The following is a 20520-nucleotide window of genomic DNA, read 5'->3' as shown; positions in this document are numbered from 1 at the left end:
AGATGAGTGATCTTGGAGATGAAATGGTGACACAAAAATACGTTTTTTAGGTGGTTCAAAGGTTAAAATCCTTCTACTCCACCAGTCAGTATTATTGCTATATGCTTAGTATTCTTTTGCAGGATCTTTCTTATAATATAGAATCCAACCCTTTGTAACTCCCAGGGTCTCCATATTTATAGGAGAAGGCACTTGGGAGTTGGTAAGAAGGTCATCCTGTGACCTTCTTACCTATCATGCCAACTTTGTGACATTCATGATTAATTCCTAAACCTGACACATAAGTGTGGTCAAATCAATAGGTAATGGGATAATGGGTCGCACGGCCCAACCCAGTCGTGGGTGTCTGAATACGCACGTTCCTGCTGCATGACTGAGAAGTCAGGGATATATCAGACACGTGTTGTCTGATATATGCACGTTTACCTTGCGTGGTTGACTTTACAAAATGTCACAGCCTCCCTCGACCTGTGGCCTTCAGAGTCCAGACTCAGTCCTTAAGTAATCTTGGCGAACCCTTAGGTTACCTCGAGCTAAGGAGGTATGATCTTACGATGGCAGCTCCGGTCTTGGGGATGTCCACGTGGTAGTCATGATTAGGCCGTATCTCAGCTCGTTAATCAGCCCGTGGGAAAAACAGGGCGTACATCTGCCCCCAAGCCCCTGCTCGTGGTACATGACGTCGTGTAGGGCCACAGTAGGGGCTTTTAAGCTTCCCCATGAACTCTTCATATTCCACATTCTACGCAGGCGCCGAATACGTGGAACATCGTGGTTGGTGACGGTACGTCTTCCGAGAACCGCATTTAATGGCCTAGCCTATACTCAGCCGTCGTTTCGTCTTTCGAGTGGAGGGCCTTGGATCCCACATCAGGGCAATCCAACGACCCTCTTCACGTGGCCCTTCACGTATATAAAAGGGGTGGCCACCTTACGCATGGGCCACCCGTTCATTTTGAAAATTTTCAGAAATTTTCCTCTTTTACTCTCTTCATCTTCAAAAGAAAAAACCCTCTTCTTTCCGACCGCCATTCCTAACGCTCAAGAAGTTCAGGCGTAAGGGCTCCTTCGAAGCTTTGGAAACAACTACTCCGACGAAGCCCCAACCCAGGCGATACCTTCATCCTCTTCTCAGCCAAACACTCTGTAAGTCTCCTGACTGTGCATGTTTTGAAATTATTTTTCACTGTAGCTTAGGTAAATATTTACTGTAGCCGCATGCAAGGGTTTTCTGGTTTTTGTGGGCATGAAGGGTGAAAGCCTTTTAGGTTAGGGTATCTTTGCAGTAGAAAACCATTTAGGAATATGGTTTACAGGATGCATTTTCTGGGGAAAATTTCTGGGTAGGATTTTTGGTATGCTGGTTTAAAGTATTCAGTATTTTGGGTGCAAAACCGGGTAGCTTAGGGGACACGCTTCACAGGCGGTTTTGCCTTCCTTGCCTACTGAAACTTTCCTTCCAAGGCAAACTCTATCCTGACCCTCCTGACACACGAATTTCGAGTAATCGGGGATCTGTTGGGAGCACAAGCATGTGTTCATAGAACCGCGTGGTCTCACTCTCCACGGGCTGGGCTTACCTCAGCTCGTGCAAAGAAACACACTCGTATTCTCTTCCATTTTAGGTCGCCTTTTTCTAAAATTTCTTCTTTTTGTTCGCTAGGCGACCATATGGGACCCAAGAAGAATGCTCCCAAGAAGCCTGTAGGAAGCTCGTCCTCCCGACAAGACAAAGGAAAGGAGGTAATGGCCAAATCCCCGATCCCCAACTTCGGGCCAACAGTGGAACAGGAGCTCGAGGTGGCTCCCGATGCGTTCTTTGAGGCGGAAAGGATTGTCTCAAAGATTACTGACCAAGCGAGGGTAAACAGAATATTCCTCTCCCATAACATCGAGCTAGGGAGAGGATCCGTGATTTCCCGACCTCCCGCAGAGCTGCGCGCCGCTTGACGAGGCGTTCTCGGCCTGGAGCGACGAGCATTTCAAGGCTGGGGCCTTCCTCCCATTGGACCAATACTTTGCTGATTTCCTCAACTTCGTGAGGTTGGCCCCATTCCAGCTCCCCCCCAACTCCTATCGTTTGTTGGCGGGGTTAAGATATTTATTCTTGAAACAGGAGTGGGAGGTCCCCACTCTTGCAGACATTTTGTACTTTTTCTGCCTCAAGGCCAGCCCGGAGCAGCGGGGGCGAGGCGACGGGTTTTATTACTTAACCCGGTTCCCCAACACGGCTGCGATCATCGAGCTGCCCAGCCACCCCAATGACTTCAAAGATCAATTCTTTATGTCGACGGGGTTCCGAAACTGCGAGCTCCACTACTTCAATCGTCCTCATAAGTGCCTTTCAACTTTAGCTCGTAAGTTAAGTATCGTTTAGCTTCCCTTTTATCCGTTTCTGACTTAGGATAATTCTGCAACTATCTTCACGAGGACAGAGAAATCTGTGACCCTCGGGGCCCAGTACGAGACACTGGCGGGCTTGCCCCCAGTGAAAAAGACTATTGTCAGCTCGTGACAGACGAGACGATGCTGGCCTGTAAGCTGATCTCCGAAGGCCAGACTCTGAACCTGAGGAGGCCCCGGGCGCTTCCCCCAGCCCACGATAAGAGGCCTATCATCGTGGAGGAGGTCGCGGGGGATGAAGATGAGGAGGACGAAGTGCCTCTCGTGAGGAACAGGAAGCGGGCGTTGGAGGTCGCCCAGAGAACGGACGAGGAGCGGATCCGGTCCGGAGCAGCCGCGGGTCCTTCTAGCCAAGGTAACCCTTACATGTTTAGGAATTTAGATAGGGCCACTGCAGACCCCCGGCTAGCTAGGTTCAATCCTGGACAGCTCGTCCAACGTTACCGAAGTGATCCGGACCTGGATACAACCCTGCTCCAATGTGTCGACCGGCATGTGCTGGATTACCAAGATAGCCGCCCTAGGGGTACCATAGTCGTAGATAACACCCTAGCCTTTAGGTCGATCCTATTCGAGGAGTATGGGACCAACCTTCGGTCATGGCCATCACTCCGGAGGGGTGCCGTTGCTCCGGGACTTAGGCAATATGTAGAAGATTCTAGCCCTGAGCCAGCCTCGGATCCAGAACCCGCGCCAGCTCGAGAAGTAATTGACTTAGATTCACCCGCAGGAGCTCCAGGGCCGATGGTCGTAACCATAGGTTCTTCTTCTAGCTTGGGGGGTAGGATCCCTTTTAGTATACATATATACTTGAATTTCTCTTTTTTCCCCTTTGCTTTTGTTTTTGCATGGCTGCTAACTTTTGTACTAACCATATCTTTGTTTTGATAGAAGAGATGTCTCAGCCCGGAGGGAGTCTGCGAGCTGCGTTCACCGGGGGGAACTCCTCAGCCAGGGCCTTTGGGCCCAAAATGAAAAAGCTCCGGACGTCTAAGAAAGTCGCCGGGACCCCCACCAAGTCTCCTGCAAAGGAGAAAGAGTAGCCTCCAGCCGCCCAGGTTGTGGAAACTGTTCCTCCTGCTGCAGGGGGGAGCAGCATGCCCCCACCCCCTCCGCGAGGTCCGGCCTTCGTCCGGGACACGGGGGCGGAGCCCGGGGCTTCGGCAATTGCACCTTCCGAGGTGCGCATCCCAGTTGACCCCCAGGACCTGGAGAAGATTCCAGAGGCCTTCCGGGGGACGGTGTATGAGTCGGCGAACTACGCCGTCAGCCACATCTACAAGTTCAACGAGAGGGAGCTCAGGGCCATCGAAACCAGGAGCCCGGTGGGCGTGCTGGAGTCTTCATTGGGCATGGCCCTAACGGTAAGCTGAACCCACCCTTTTATGGTTTTTGATTATCATGCCTTACCCTATTTTTCCTTTCTCCCTTCTCTTTTTTTCTAAGGCATGTGCCTCTCCGTTTTCGCAGAGCGTCGTTGCCCTTCATCGGAGCATAGCTAGGACCAAAGCCCAGCTCGAGGAGATGAGGAGCGAGCACCAGGTGGTTGTGGCCACTCACCAGACTTCCTTGCAGACGACTAAGGATGCCCTGGAGGCCACGCAGGCCGAGCTGGAAGAAGCCCGCCCCAAGCTACAAGAGCTCGAGACTACCAAAGCCGCCCTCGCCGTTGCGCGGGCAGACCTAGACACTGCGAAGGCTGAGGCCAAGGCTGCCCTGGAGGCTGAGCAGGCAACTTCAGGCACCGCCATGGAGGACATGTTCTACCATTGCTGGGCCTATAACCAGGACGCCGACTTCTCCTTCTTGGCAGCGGATGTCTGGGAGCCCTTACTGGAGAAGTTCAAAGCTCGCCGCGAGAAAGAAACACCTTCCGAGGCCGGGGAAGTCTCTAGCGTAGCTGAGTAGGGCGAGACGGTGACCTCCAAGGGGCCAATTGGTGGAGCCCAGGGCCTTTCCGTTTTGCTCCCACTCTTTCTTTATTCTTTTTTTTTTTTTGTTATAACTTTTGCATGGGGTGTTTCCACCTCGAGACAATTAATTTTTATTTTAAATTGGTTTACTCCCTTTTGCCTCTGAGCATTTTAGTTACTATTTTGAAAAACTTAGTTCGCGTTAATTTTTATCAATATCTTGTGCTCTTTAGGAAGAACAACGATCAATCAATTTAAATTAACTTCTAAGTTTTATGACTTGGTTATATCCAGGAACTTAATTTGAAAACTTAGTTCGTGTTAATTTTTATCAATATCTCGTGCTCTTTAGGAAGAACAACGATCAATAGATTTAAATTAACTTCTAAGTTTTATGACCTGGTTATTTCCAAGAACTTAATTTGAAAACTTAGTTCGTGTTAATTTTTATCAATATCTCGTGCTCTTTAGGAAGAACAACGATCAATAGATTTAAATTAACTTCTAAGTTTTATGACCTGGTTATATCCAGGAACTTAATTTGAAAACTTAGTTCGTGTTAATTTTCTATCAATATCTCGTGCTCTTTAAGAATAACAACGATCAATCGATTTAAACTAACTTCTAAGTTTTGAGGCGACCTGGTTAAATCCAGGATAGGACTTAGTTTGCGTTAATACCTTATCAATATCTCTTGTTTTTTAAGAAAAACAACGATCAATCGATATGGATCAACTTCTAAGTCTTTAAGGCGACCTGGTTATATCCAGGTACCATAAGCCCCCCACGTAACTGGGAAAGGGTCTTTCGTGGTTACTTTAGATTACACTTGAAAACATGTACAAATATAAGCGAAAAGTTAATTCTCATTGCTTAATACATAAAAAATGGCCTTTTAGGCCTTACAAGTGAATCATTGATAATATCTCTTCAAATGGATGGCGTTCCAAGTCCGTGGGACTGCCCCTCCATCAAGACGAGCTAACTTGTAAGTTCCCTCTTTAATGACCTCGATGACTTGATGTGGCCCTTCCCAGTTCGGTCCCAATACTCCATCTTTGGGATCCTTACCGGCCAAGAAAACCCTTCTGAGGACCAGGTCGCCAACGCTAAAGGCGCGCTTCTTGACTTTAGAGTTGAAATAACGAGTGATTTTTTGCTGATAATGGGCGAGCTGGAGTTGTGAATCTTCTCGTCTTTCATCAACCAAGTCAAGGGAAGCGCAGAGTAGCTCGTGGTTGCGGTCCTGGTCATATGACTGGACCCTATGCGAAAGTACTTTAATCTCCACAGGGAGGACTGCCTCACTCCCAAAGGTCAGGGAGAAAGGAGTATGACCTGTAGGAGTCTGATGTGAGGTTCGGTATGCCCACAGAACCTGAGGGAGCTGTTCTGGCCAGACCCCCTTCGCTTCATCTAGTCTCTTCTTGAGGCTCGCCTTTAGAGTCTTGTTGACAGCCTCGACCTGGCCATTCGCCTGAGGATAGGCCACGGAGGAGAAACTTTTCACAATTCCGTGCCTTTCACAAAACTCGGTGAATAGGTCGCTGTCGAACTGAGTCCCATTGTCGGAAACGATCTTCTTGGGCAGCCCGAATCGGCAGATGATGCTCTTAACCACGAAGTCAAGCACTTTTTTGGAGGTTATTGTTGCCAAAGGTTCCGCCTCGGTCCACTTCGTAAAGTAGTCGATGGCCACCACGGCGTAACGGACCCCGCCTTTTCCAGTAGGGAGGGCGCCAACCAAGTCGATCCCCCAAACTGCAAATGGCCATGGGGACGAGATCATCTTCAGGTCGACTAGAGGAGCTCGGGCAACTGTGGCGAATCGCTGGCACTTGTCGCACTTCTTCACGTATGAGATCAAGTCCTTGGACAGAGTGGGCCAGTAATATCCTTGCCTCAGGAACTTTAAGGCCAAGCTTTGCCCCCCAGTGTGATCTCCGCAAAAACCCTCATGCACCTCCTGCAGGATGGCCTTTGCTTCGCCTGGAAGAACACATCGTAGGAGAAGTAGGGAGTGCCCACGTCGGTATAACACCCCATCTACTATCGTATACCTGGGAGCTTGATACAGTACGCGCCGTGCATCATTACGCCCCTCAGGTAGCTTTCCCTCAACGAGATACTCAAGGATGGGGCTCATCCAGGTCGGCCTGGTGTCGATCATCTCAACCTCCGACCTGGCTTCTTCTATACTTGGTTTCTCCAAGAATTCTATCGGTACTAACCCCAAGGTCTCCGTTTCCCCGGAGGTGGCGAGCTTGGCAAGAGCGTCTGCGTTAGCGTTCTGCTCCCGAGGTATCTGCTCGATCGAGCCTCGCCCAAACGCGGACAGCTCAACTTTTACCTTTTCTAGGTAGGCAGCCATCTTGGGTCCCCGTGCTTGATATTCGCCCAGAACCTGGTTTACCACGAGCTGGGAGTCACTGAAGCACTGGACGGAGCTCGCCTTCAGCTCCTGGGCTATCCTCAGCCCGGCAAGAAAAGCTTCGTATTCAGCCTCGTTGTTGGAGGCCTTGAATTCGAATCTCAGCACCGAGTGGAATCTATGTCCTTCAGGGGATATCAAAATGATTCTAGCCCCAGAGTCGTTCTCGTTGGATGAACCATCCACGAAGATCCTCCACGACGCCGGGGCCGAGGTGACCTGGGGTGAGTCTTCTGCAGGATCCTCCTGGAATCCTATGCACTCTGCTACAAAATCGGCCAGGGCCTGACTTTTTATAGTAGTTCGTGGGGTGTACAAAATCTCGAACTGACTGAGTTCGATAGCCCACTTTAACAAGCGTCCCGATGCTTCAGGTTTTTGCAAAACCTTCCTTAAAGGTTTATCGGTCATGACGTGTATTGAGTGGGACTGGAAGTACGACTTGAGCTTTCACGAGGTTGTGATAAGGCAGAACGCCAATTTCTCCATCAACGGGTACCGGGATTCAACTCTGAGAAGTCTCTTACTGATGTAGTAGACTGGTTTCTGAACCCGGTCTTCTTCCCGGACTAATACGGCACTAGCTGCATCCTCCGTGACAGGTAGGTAGAGAAAAAGAGGCTCTCCTGCTTTTGGTTTGGATAATACGGGTGGCTCGGCCAGATGTGCCTTTAGGTCGAGGAAAGCGCTTTCGCACTCTTCTGTCCATTCGAACTTCTTATCTCCTCGGAGCAGGTTGTAGAATGGCAAGCACTTATCGGTGGACTTTGAAATAAACCAATTGAGGGCTGCCACCCTTCCTGTCAGGCCTTGGACATCCTTGCGCGACCTGCGTGAGGGAAGCTCGAGCAGTGATCTGATCTTGTCGGGATTTGCCTCGATTCCTCGGGTATTGACGATGAAACCCAGGAATTTCCCCGATGCGACTCCAAAAGTGCACTTCTGTGGATTAAGCCTCATGCCATACTCCCGTAGTATCTTGAAGCATTCTTCCAGGTCGGAAACATGGTTATCGGCAGTCTTTGACTTGACTAGCATGTCATCAACGTACAGTTTCATGTTCTTTCCGATCTGGTTTGCGAACATTCTATTTACTAACCTTTGGTAGGTAGCTCCGGCGTTCTTCAGCCCGAACGGCATGACCTTGTAACAATAAACGTTAGTCGGGGTCATTAAGCAGGTGTGCTCCTGGTCTGCCGGATTCATGGCGATCTGGTTGTAGCTTGAGTACGCGTCCATAAAGGACATGAGCTCGTGCCCCGCCATGGCATCCACTAGCTGGTCAATCCTTGGCAAGGGGAAACAATCCGTAGGGCAGGCTTTATTCAGGTCGGAGAAGTCGATGCAGGTCTGCCACTTCCCGTTGGGCTTTGGGACCAGCACGGGGTTGGCGACCCAGATCGGAAACTTGGCTTCACGGATAAAGCCGCATTTCTTGAGCCGGGCTACTTCTTCCTCTAAGGCTTCAGCCCGGGTTGTTCCTAGGCGTCTCTGTTTCTGGGACTTTGCAGGAACGCTTTTATCCAGATGAAGTGTGTGCATGATGACACTCGGGCTAATTCCCACCATATCCTCATGTGACCACGTAAACACATCCAGGTTATCCCGCAAAAAACTAGTCAGCTCCGCCTTCCTCTTGCTACAGAGATTTTTCCCGAGCTTGACCATCCGTGATGGGTTCTGCGGATCGATGTTTACTTCCTCGAGCTCCTCAATAGCCTGGATCTCGGATCTGTCCTTGCCTATTCGGGGGTCGATATCCTCACTTAAAACGATATTTTCCCCTTCGGCGCTTTGAGGATTTTCAATCTCTGGATCAGCTAAGGGTTCTTGAGATTCCTCTTCACCATTTTGGATGGCCATTGCCAGCTACCCAGGTTTCGATTTTCCCTTCATGGAAATGCTGTAGCATTCCCTGGTAGCGAGCTGATCACCATGGACAGTGCATATCCCCGTGGAAGTAGGGAATTTCATCCCGAGGTGGCGAATGGAAGTGACGTCCTCAAAAATTATGAGTGTGGGTCATCCCAAAATTGCGTTGTACGTAGCGGAGCAGTCAATGACCACGAACTCGAGGAGTTTGGAGACTGTCTGAGGTCCTTCTCCTAGGGTGATCACCAGATCGATCGTCCCTATGGCCGCCGATCCTTCTCCTGAAAAACCATCATGGAGGTCGCCTTCAGCTCGGCGACAGTCAAACCCATCTTCTCCAATGTGGACCGGAATAGGAGGTTTACCGAGCTCCCATTGTCAATCAGCACCCTCCTAACCCTCCGATTAGCGAGCTAAACTGCTACAACCAGAGGGTCGTTGTGCGGGAACTGGACATGACCCGTATCTTCTTCTGTAAAAATGATCGGTTGTCTCTCCAATCGCTGCTGCTTTGGCAGACGCTGCTCCAGGACGAACTCTACTCCGTTATGCGCCTTGACTTCATCTACGTACCTCTTCTGGGCACCTTTGCTCGTGCCAGCCATATGCGGACCTCCAGAGATGGTGGATATCTCCCCTCCTATCACGGGAGGAGGGACGTCCTGATCTACCCGAGACCCGGGCTGACTGACTGGGACTTCCGGAGCAGGTCGACTTGCTGGAACCCTGTTCCACGCGTACTGGGCCAAGGGGCTGGCCCGGATGAGAGTCTCGATCTCATCTTTCAAATGCCTACAATCATCGGTATTGTGGCCAACATCGTTGTGAAAACGACAAAACTTGGAAGTGTCTCTCTTCCCCTTTTGGTGCTTCAATGGCTCCGGCCTCTTCCAGGGGAGGCGAGTAGAGTTAACTAGGAATATGTTCTCCCTAGACTAGGTGAGCTCTGTATCAGTCGCGAAGACGGGCTTGAACTTGTCTACAGACTTATTCTTCTTTGGGTCGTGCTGCTGCCCTCGCCATTCCCCTTTCTTTTGCCTCCACCGAGCTGGTTGTTCTGTGTGACATTTTGGGTCGCTGCCACGACCTCCGTCCCCACTCCAGCGGGCTGTTCAGGGACCTGGCTGGTTCCTGCAGCTGAGGCTTCGGCCTCCTCCAAGTGGATCCATTCCTGGGCCCTATTAAGGAATTCGTTAACCGAACTAACTCCCTTCCTTTGTATATCCTTCCAGAGCTCTCCTCCAACGAGGATTCCAGTTCTTAGGGCCATGAGCTTGGAGCTGTCATCCGCGTCTCTGGCCCAAGCAGCGACGTTCGCAAATCTGCTCAGGTAAGCCTTCAGAGTTTCGTCGGGCTGCTGCCTCACGTTAGCCAGAGAGTCGGCCTTAACGCGGGCAGCCTGGGAGGCTCGGAATGCCCTTTTGTAATCAACCGAGAATGTTTTCTAGGAGCTGATTGACTGTCTTTTGCTCTGCTTGAACCACTGCCTGGCTGGTCCAGTCAGTGTGGAAGGAAATATCAAACATCTCAGCTCGGGGCCGATGTTGTGGGCCATCATCAGGGTGTTGAACATCCCCAGATGATCTGTTGGATCTCCGTCTCCATTGAACTTGGACAGGTGCGGCATACGGAAATCGGGTGGGTAAGCCGTTGCTGCTATGCTGGGGGCGAAGAGCTCCATCTTGTCCCCCGAATCGTATTCATCTTTCTCCTTCTCCGACAGGAGCTTCCTCATCAGCTCCTCCATCTGAGCCAGGCGCTCGAGGGTTTTGTCCTGATTTCCTTGGTTATTCCAGGGCTGTTCAACAGCTCCGGACCCATTGTACATATTTGGTGGGTTATTGCCCCTCCTATCTTGAGATAGGTTATTTGGGGCGTTCCCTCTGTTACGTACTTTGGACAGGGCCCCCCCTGAGTGAGCATGGCTATCACCTCTTACTTGCTCCCCTCTATGGGAGTTAAGGCGATCTCGCAGGTCGCCTCCCTGGGTGGTTTGAGGACTTTGCGCTGAGCTCAAACGCTGACGCAGGTCTCTGCCAAAAAGATCACTCCGGCGACTGCCGGTCCAGTAGCTCCTGTTAGATAGGCTCGGAGTCCGCCTTTGGTGGTGAGGATCCGGGCTTTACCTCGGCGCCCTGCTACGTTGGGAAGGTCCGGCTGATGGCGGGTTTCTCATGCTGCTTCCATAGGCTGGAATATCTCGGATGGGCCGAGGAGGAGATGGATATCTTATTGGTGATGGAGGATGCCTGACCGGAGAGGCGATCCTGGTTCCGTCAGGACGAATCAAGTTCGGTGGGGGCCTTTCGGCCCTACCAACCTGCGGGTCCCGCGCCTAGCGATCTGGACGAGGCGCAGGACGGCTGTTGGGGACGGGCTGATGCTGCGAGCCCTCCCCGGATCTCCTTCTGGAATTTTCTCGAGCTCTCCTGGGCACGCTCGAGGCTGGTTGGGAGCTAGGAGTTGAAGTTCTGACCGAACGACTGTACTGCTGTTGTTCGGCTCTAGGCATTTCTCCGAAGTTTGCCTCTCGATGGTGCGATGAAGGAATAGAGTTGGCTATCGGAAGTCTGTCCGAGCGGCTATGCCTGGAACGATTACCCCGGCGAGACTTAGGAGCCTCGCCTTGCCTCTCTCCGACGTTAGCGTCTGTTGTAAGAGGGGGTAGTCGGGCCAACACATCCTTGATATGCTGATTAGCTATTGCTAGCTGGCTCCTCAGCTGAGCATTCTCCATCTCCATCGCAGTGTAATAATAGGGGTTTGGATTAGGTGGCCGGGGCGCCGAACTTCCAATGTCCTCTTGGCTCGCCGGCTGTTTGCCTGGCCGCTGTTGGACTTCAGAAATTTGTTCACCAGGGATGGCAATATGATGAGCCTCCTGCCCATCATGCTGTTCCGTCTCGTTACCGTGTCTGGATCGAGTAGTCACCATAGTTGGATGTTTGTGACAACACTAATCTGACTTGCTCTCAATGAAAGCACCAAACTGTTGACGCGGTTCTTCGCCAACAGGTAATTAAAAAAACACAGAGGAAGGGATTAGTGCTAATTTAGAACCGAAATAGATGAGTGATCTTGGAGATGAAATGGTGACACAAAAATACGTTTTTTAGGTGGTTCAAAGGTTAAAATCCTTCTACTCCACCAGTCATTATTATTGCTATATGCTTAGTATTCTTTTACAGGGTCTTTCTTACAATATAGAATCCAACCCTTTGTAACTCCCAGGGTCTCCATATTTATAGGAGAAGGCACCTGGGAGTTGGTAAGAAGGTCATACCGTGACCTTCTTACCTATCATGTCAACTCTGTGACATTCATGATTAATTCCTAAACCTGACACATAAGTGTGGTCAAATCAATAGGTAAGGAGATAATGGGCCACACGGCCCAACCCAGTCGTGGGTGTCTGAATACGCACGTTCCTGCTGCGTGTCCGAGAAGTCAGGGATATATCAGACACGTGATGTCTGATATATGCACATTTACCTTGCGTGGTTGACTTTACAAAAGGTCACAGCCTCCCTCGACCCGTGGCCTTCAGAGTCCAGACTCAGTCCTTAAGTAATCTTGGCGAACCCTTAGGTTACATCGAGCTAAGGAGGTATGATCTTACGATGGCAGCTCCGGTCTTGGGGATGTCCACGTGGTAGTCATGATTAGGCCGTATCTCAGCTCGTTAATCAGCCCGTGGGAAAAACAGGGCGTACAATAGGGTACCATATGAGCATTATTGAAAACAGAGTGTACCAAAATGATACTTTGCAAAAACACAGGGTACCAAATGGTTACCTACCCATTTTTTTATAATAAACGAAATTAAGAGACTTTTCTTAAATTCATTACATGTCACAAATGGTGTATATATTGTATTAAATAACATGATGATGTTCTTCAAATCTATTTACAATTATCTACCTAACATAGCCTACCAGGAATTTCCATAGAAAAAGAGTGAGAGACATCATCGTGAGGGAGTACAAAGTAGGGCTGGGCATGGGTTGGGTTGGCTGGGTTGGGGGTGTTTGAATGAGCCAATCCAATTATATTGGCCTAGAAAATTCTAACCCATTTAAAACATTTTTAATATATAACCCAACCCTACTAATTACATTAAGGGTTGGGTTGGGTTATAACCCATTTAAAAAAATTTATTCAAAATCTAAACAATAATGTAGAGAAGATGATCAAATTAAAATCTAAAATGAAGAAAATAATGTCTTAGTAGTTTCTACTAATAGTTAGTACTTAACAACTCAAATATTACAGTCATCCAAATTCGAAACACAAGTCTTAAAATCATTACAATCATCCATAAAAGTAAGTAGATAGTTCATAGAAATTTAAATAGAGTAAAAAAAAGCTTGATTCCATCAATGAACAATGGCGATGGGTGCATTGGTCTTCTCTTTTGTTGTCGCTTTGTCCTTAAGTTTGTTGTCTACAATTCAAAAACCAAATTTAAACATTTATTGAAAATAAAAAACAATAAAGTAAGGACATTATTATTTTAGAAGTCATTTTGTTTACATTCTTCAAGAAACTCATAAGCTTGTATATCATCCAAATACTCCCTTGTTTGAATCCCTTCATGACTCCCCTTCAACCAATTTTGAGTGCAAACTAGTGCCTCCACCATTTTTGGGCTCAAAGAACTCCTAAATGAGTCTAAAATACGTCCACTAGTACTAAAGGTAGATTCAGAAGCCACAGTAGACACAGGTATAGCAAGAACATCTTTAGCAATCATAGACGTAATCTTAAACCTTTGAGAATTATCCTTCCACCAAAGTAGGATATCAAATGAGGAAGTCATTGGATTGATAGTTTCTTCAGCCAAGTACTTATCAACATCATTCATTTTCTCAGTCACAAACATCTGTTGTTGTTGCAAATAATTTTCCAATAATCTCCTCCTAATAGTTTCTTTGACACCACCCTTTGGTGGTGAGTCACTTTTACTTACCTAAACATATAAACAAAAAGAAACACAAAGTTAAGGTTAGAATACAATAACATATATAAACAAATCATAATAAATTAAAAACCAGCAACTAACCTTGTCACCATCGCTCTCACCCTCAACATTATAAGAATTGTACAGTCGTTGAAGGATTTGTTCCACCTTGACAACAATCTTGGCAACAGTTTCTGCATCATAAACCGTCTCAAAACAATACTTCAAATACTTCAACTTGTATCTTGGATCAAGCACAACAACCAAAAATAACATGGGATTGATGTTCTCTACACTGCCCCAATATTTTTCATATTTCTTTTTCATACTAGCAGCCATGGTGGATAGCAAAGGATCACTACTACTAGCCAAGTCACTCAATTGTGTATGAATCTCACAAATCTCATGATAGAAATTGTTGGATGTTACATGCAATGTGCCACTAAACTTTAGAGTAACTTCATAAAAAGTTGAGAGAAATTTTACAAATATAGTAGCACTCTCCCAATCACTAGAAGTTGGCGGCCCAACCCTCTTCTTCCCATGTTCATTTTCCATGAAGAAACTCACAAATTTGTCATCTTCCTCCTCATATCTTGCAAAAGCTTTTTCAAATTTAAGTGCCACATCTAACATTATGAAAGTGGAGTTCCACCTTGTAGGCACATCTAAAACCAATCCCCCCTTATAATCAATTCTTTCCCTATCCACACAAGCCTTGAATTTTAGCAACCTTGCAGGAGATGACCGAATGTATCTTACACAATTGCGAATGGCAGCGATTGAATCATGCATGTCTTTCAACCCCTCATTCACAATTAGATTGACTATGTGCGCACCACACCTTAAATGCATGAACTCGCCGTCAAGAACAGATCCATTCCATGCATTCACCCTCCTCTTGACAAAACCAACAACCACATCATTAGCTGATGCATTATCAACAGTCACAAAAAAAACCTTTTCCATTCCCCATCCCAGCAAGCAAGCCTCAATCACCTTTCCGATTGTCTCTCCTTTGTGATTGGAAATTTGACAAAAATTTATAATTCTTTTTTGCAAATGCCAATCACTGTCAACATAATGTGCAGTGAGACACATATAAGCCATTTGGGTGGAAGAGGTCCAACAATCAGTGGTTAAGCATACCCTTCGCCTAGCTCTAGTTAACTCTTCCTTTAATTTAACCCTTTCATCACAAAATAATTGATATATATCCCTAGTCACAGTCCTTCTACTAGGGATAACACATTTTGGTTGCAAATCCTGAACAAACTCTTTAAAGCCTTCACCCTCTACAACACTAAAGGCTTGCTCATCCTTGACCACAAACTCAGCTAAGGCTTTCCGACATCTCTCCTTATTAAAGGTCACATCCAACAAATTTCCCCCACCATCATTACCACTTTGAAAGCTAAGCAATTTCTGTTTTTTATCAGCACCCTATAAGGATACTTCTTACATTGATTATTCAAATGTACCCACAAACTACTTGTTCCAACTCTCCTACTATCACAAACATAGTCTTTCTCTCAATAGTTACAAGTGCATCTAGGATCGTTTGGATTCCCATCCTTCACTTTTGTAAAGTGATCCCAAACTGTAGAGTTCCCAGTAGGCTTTTTCCTAGTTGTGGGTGGTTCACCATCGACTTCTATTTTGGGTGACTTAAGATCAATAGGAATAGTGTTTGGAGTGGGTTTTGGGGTAGTGTTTGGGGTGGTGTCTACGGCATCTTGCACTTCACCTAGTTGGGTGGAAGTTGGGCTAAGAAACTTGTCCATCACTCCTACATTACACATAGTAAAGACAATTACACATAGTAAAAACACTATTAATCAAATAATTATAGTTATTTGAAGCAAAACACATAGTTTAGCAATGATATAAAATACAATTAACAAATTTATTAAACAAAATCACAACACATAATTTAACAAGCATTTTTAGTTAATTTGACCAAATCAAAAAATAATTAAATTACATATATATATAATACTTACTAACTATATATACTAATAAATATATATATACATAATATATATTCATTTGTCATTTCAGATAATAACTATATATATTTTCGTTATATATATTCAGACAGATAATATAATATATAATATACATATTATTATTAGTTATATATATACTTATAGTTAGATTCAAATATATATATATACTAACAAAATTCTGATTCAAAAATATATATAATTATATATATATACACATTGAGATTCAAGTAATACCTTAGGTGGAGCATGAGCCGTGAGCACTGAGCAGTCGAGATGGCGCCGCCTGGGCCTGGAGTGGACCATGAGCAGTCGAGGTGCCGCCTGCCTGGAGCTTTGCTGCCGTGTGAGCTTCGCGTCTGGTCTGGTCTGGAGTGGAGGAGACTGTGAGCAGTCGTAGAGAAGAAGAGAAGGCAGAGGCAGATATGTATGTATGTGTAATATTATTATGTGATGTAATGATTTAAGGGTTTATTATTGGGCTGGGTAGGTAGAAGTCGGTCCGGGTTGGGTAGATTGGCTTAGGAAAACATTGGGCCGTGGCCGGCTCAATCACTTTTGTGCTGCATGTTTCAAGGGCTGAATGGGCTTCGGCCTACCCTTATTCGGTCTGGTCGGCCCATTTCCGGGTTGGGTTGCCGGTTTGGTCGGCCCAATCTCATTTATGCCCAACCCTAGTACAAAGCAAAAGACTTCCACCCACAATGGTTGGGAACATTTCTTATTGGAAAAATATCACAATCCTGAATGCTTAAACTTTCCTTGTTGATTTTGTGATGAAAATAATATGCCATGATTTTTAGCTTTTAATAGTGTATACTAAATTTGACTTATAATGTGAACAATTTTTTTATAACTTTGTCTAAAATGTGTTTTTATAAATAGATCACGGTTATAATATATATAAAAAAGATATATTTAGGAAAAAAATCTTTACAATTTGCTATTTTTTTACATTTATATTTAAAGTAATTTTTTCTTACATCAAATTTTTTTCAGAAATTTACAAAAATACCTAAGATTTTAACAAAAAAAATACTAAAAAGACAAAATATGTAAAAAATTACAAAAATACAGAGTTACATAATCGTTAATATGGAGCTTTTTTTGTAAACAAAGTTTACAAATTTGTAACAATACAATTTTTTTGTAACCAAAGTTTACAAGTTTGTAACCATATGTTACAATTTTGTAAACAACATTTCAAACTAAATAGAAAATTATAACAGACGATTACAGAACTGTGACAGACTATTATCCATATTTTTATAAAATTCCGTATTTTATTTGCAATCGATTTTTATCGTCGTTAACTCTTCTCTCTAACTCGTTATGTGACACCATCTAATCGGTTCAATAATTAAATCATAATAATTACATTAAAAATCAATATGAATTTATCAAAATCATTAAAAAATTTAAAAGGAAACAAAATAAAATTTTAATTAAATTCATTCCAAAACAAAATTCTAATTACTAAAAAAAATATAATGATTAAATTAAAAAAAACTATTACAACTTTTTCATTTTCTTCTACAAAAATAAAATAAAATTGGGAATTTAAGGCTTTTTTGCAGATCATAAAAAAATAGTAGATTTTTTTTTCAAAATGTGCTTCTATTTGCACCAACTTTTTTTTTTCCATTTCCACCCCTTATAATTAATTCAATGGTGCGTGTCGTTAGTCTAACCAAATTTAATTATATTTTATTTTTAATTTTACCATCTACTTTAGTATAACAGTAAATAAAGGTCGAACTCACGATGACTACCATTCAATTTATTATTCAAATGAAAAAATGTTAAGAATGAGTTTTTGAAAATAGATAAATTGAAAATAAAAATAAAAATAAATTTAATAGCTAAAATAGTTAAGAGGTCATTCTCTACCACTAAATATTCATTCAAGCATTTTAATAATAATATTAACCTATATTCCCTATCAAACTATTAACCCCACGGATAACACATAGGATATCATTATCCCAAATCTCCTTATTTTACTTCATTAAAGCGAAGCGCTCTTAATAAATTATTCTTAACTATGGAGATGAGTTAATCTAGCAAAAACATTAATTTCTATGAGTTAATCTAAATACCTTAAATTTAATCTAGCAAAAACATTAATTTCTATGGAGATGAGTTAATCTAAGCAACAAACCCAATAAGCGTGCGATTCATTTAACCTAGGTTATATTCTTCATCAAAATTAAAAGCACCTTTGACAATTACCCTTAATTACAAATTATCACAAAAATCTAGAGTTCTAAATGATTAAGTGAATAAAAACCCTAAGATGATAGTAGACTAAAGCAAAATTTTATTTAGAGGCCCTCTAAACAAGATTGAAACAATAATCATAATGTTGACCCTCGTTTTGGCCAACGACACGGAGTCAGATAAACGACAAGAAAATAGTACAAAGCTTGACAAAATGATCTAATGACAAGAAAATAGTACAAAGCTTGACAAAATGATCTACTGGAAAGTAAGAACACAAAGGATTATAGTGGTTCGGCCCCAGTGATTGGTAATGACCTATGTCCACTTGATACTATTATTGATATTGAGCTTCAAAGGTGTGATCAAAGAACTAGGGTTCCTGAGTTTCACAGACCTTAGAAGAAGAAAACAATACAAGCGGTGGATATTAGTAATGCAATTAAGAAAGAAATCAAAAGATCCCAAAGTCCCTTCCCTTGAGCTATATCTTGCATATTTATAGGCTCATGGAGGATTACATGAATTAATCAGTCATATCTTTCCTTAATAAACGGATACCAAAGTCATAATGAAGAGATATTCTCAGATTTCATTACAACTGTATAGATCTTTACATAAATAAACGGAGTATACGACCAGGCTGGTCGTATATAAAACTTTTACTTCGCATGTGGAAATATTTCTGGTCGATAGGCGAGTAGTATCTCTGCCACGTGTCAAAAATTATTGCCACATCACCAACAGTTGTTTGTTGGGTAAACATTTGCCCCCAAGTTTATTTATTGTGACCAGCAATAAGTAAACTTAGGAAACTAACCTTTCGTATGCCCCACGAAATCTGTCAGAGCCCCTCGTGCGTTCTCGAAAACTGTGACCCAATCACGTCCAATCATGCCTTTTCGGTTTCCAAGTAACCTTTCCGGCGGCTATTACACTCCCCCATGCCTTAAAAAAGGTAACTCATGATTACCCCTTTTCAACATATCTGAGCCTCTATAAATAATCCTCACATTTACCTTTTAACTTTTTACTCGCCATTTTCTTGCCAAGAACTCCATCTCAGAGCTCAAAACTTCGAAGGTCTTCCGTCGCTGTTCTAAGGATCCTTTGTTCGCACGCCCAAAGTCATTCCATTTTAGAACCTCCAACCTTCATCCAGGTAAATTTCTTCAACTTTTAAACCCTTTGAGATGCCATGCATACTGCTTTTGAGTTCTAAAACTTTTTGTGTTCTTGGGTAAAGATTTGTGAGGATTTTACGTATACCGTTTGATGCTTGATAGGGTAGTGTATTTTTGCTCTGTAGGAGTTAGGAACCAGTTTGATAATCAGGATCATAGGTTTAGGGCGTAAAATCGAAGTAAAAATTTGATTTTTAAGCAAGCTGAAAAACTCAGTTTTTCCCGCCCCTTTGGAGTTGAAAAAGCTTTTTCCAGAAAAACTTTTTACTTTCACTTTTTGATCCATTTTTCAAACTGTTCGCATAAAACTTAGTGTTTCGGTTAGAATGCTGCTGGTCGTAGACGCGAGCAACGTTATTCCAACTTTCAACATAAGCTCCCAGGCTGTGCGTCTTATCTCCTTCTTTCTCTGTTTGCAGTTTATATGCAAGACCCGCGGGGAGGAGAAATACTTATTGACGACGACCTGCTAACTCAACTGCTCGAGGACGAAGAACAACTCTCGTCATTGATACCCGAAATTCCATTTTCTCATGGCAATCCAAACACTTCCCCTGTCTTGACTCGAAATATGGCTCGTACCAAAACCAAAGCCCAGAAAAGGAGAACCTCCGATCCTTCTCATCAGCCTGCTCCTTCGGCTGATGCTCCCTCGACCAGTGGTCGAGATGAAAATGCTCCCGACCCCAACATCCAGAGACATGCTCGACCCCGACACGCCATTCAGCCAGATGTTGAGTGGTATGTAGTTCCTGAAAGCAGAGTGACGATCAGAATGATTGCCAATTGTATAAGGAAATACGGTCTCCTAGGGGTGACCTTAGTCAGACCCAACCAAGACCAAAGGGCGAATCTACCTGGAGGCGCCTTAAGCGCTTGGTCGAGGTTTCATATCGAGGCATGGGCTACCTTGCCTCTTTACTCATTTTTTCAGGGGGTAGCCAACTATTTTGGAGTTGCCCCATTTCAAATAACTCCAAACGGATATAGGATGCTCGCAGCACTTTATATCTTGTACATCCACAAGAAATGGCCTGTGCCAACTCCTCATGAGGTCAACTACCTGTTCGACCTCAAATCTAACCCCAACCAAGAAGGCACGGAGTTTTTTCACTTCTGTCATCAGGAAACCGGGCGCACTTTCCTGACTGACACCACCCACATATCAAATGTGGGGAGGTACTACCAGGAGTACTTCCTCACTACTGACATGGTCGCAGACAACCCGGCCTTCGCTCAAGGAGGTAAAACTTTCGTATCACTGGCTGTTACTTCTTCACTTAGTGTTCTCCTCCATATTTTCTTAAACTGTTAATGTCTTCCAGGCCCATGGCTGTGACCAAACCCAACTCCGGACATGGAGTTGAGATTGGCGCTCCTAGCCAGCATGGCTGAAGCAGAAAAGAGCGTCAAGCATCTGGTTACAGAGGCTAACCTTAGGTTGGTTGGCCTCTTAGCCCCCCAACCGAACACGAGGGTGCCTTTAGTAGGGAGTGCCTTTGCCGAGGAGGAACCCGAGCAGCAACCTCCA

Source organism: Humulus lupulus, chromosome 5 (genome assembly GCF_963169125.1).
Source record: "Humulus lupulus chromosome 5, drHumLupu1.1, whole genome shotgun sequence".
NCBI classification, from domain to species: Eukaryota; Viridiplantae; Streptophyta; class Magnoliopsida; order Rosales; family Cannabaceae; genus Humulus; species Humulus lupulus.
This window is presented reverse-complemented; position numbering follows the sequence as displayed.